The following is a 1,030-nucleotide window of genomic DNA, read 5'->3' on the forward strand; positions in this document are numbered from 1 at the left end:
ATAGGTATCCAATAGAAATAGCATGGACCACACCATAGTTGAATTACAATAAGGTTGTGTTTGCTTTTCCATATACTAATATTCGATTTATCAAAACAATTTTAAAAATAAAATGACATTCTTGGTAGAAATATGACAAAGAAAAAAATTATTCATTAATTTATGCGTCATACATGTGAGAAGTTGCATTTATAAAGCTAGCTTGAGAATGTTCCGGCCTACTATTATTAGTACAAAAAACTGAGCTGAAACTCTTGGCATATGCACTGCCTTACAAACTAAGTTTCTACCTTGTCTATTCTAATCTGACTTTGAATGAACATTAGAGGAACTACCCATTATTCAAAAAGGTTATTAATAAAAGGCTAAATATATATACAGACTCTTTAACTATTTTATTTTTTCCGCACAGGCACCTCAATTAAACCATCTATTTATTGGACCCTTGGCTCCTTCACAAAATGTGTCAATTGAGTCCAATTGCTGACGTGGCGCTGATATGTTGTGGCATGTGTAATGCACTCTTCTAAAAGAGAGTGAGAAACCATTTTTAATTTAAAAAAATTAAATATAAGCAATTCCAACCAATTAAAAAAAATACATTAAAGATTTTTTTTTTTAAAAAAGAAGAAAATAATCATCATCTTCTTCTCCATATCTTCTCTCCATCAATGGCTTCTTCAAAAATCATTCACATATAAGTTGAGTGACAAAGCATAATTAATCAACAAAATTAAACATAAAAACCCCCAACCAATTAAAAAGGCACATTATAAAGAAATAAAAAAAAAAAGGAAATAGGCATCATCTTCTTTTCCGTATCTTCTTCACCATTAATGGCTTCTTTAAAAATCATTCATATATAAATTGAGTGAGAAACCATAACTAATGACTTCTCGGTATCTTCTTCTCCTCTAATGGCTTCTTTAAAAAACACATTGAAGAAATAAAAAAAAATAACCATCAATTTTCCTTAATAAGATACAATTTTCTTTTTTTACTTTCTTGTTAAATCCGCGAAGGGGGCGTG

The sequence above is a fragment of the Capsicum annuum genome, chromosome 6, assembly GCF_002878395.1.
Source record: "Capsicum annuum cultivar UCD-10X-F1 chromosome 6, UCD10Xv1.1, whole genome shotgun sequence".
NCBI lineage: Eukaryota > Viridiplantae > Streptophyta > Magnoliopsida > Solanales > Solanaceae > Capsicum > Capsicum annuum.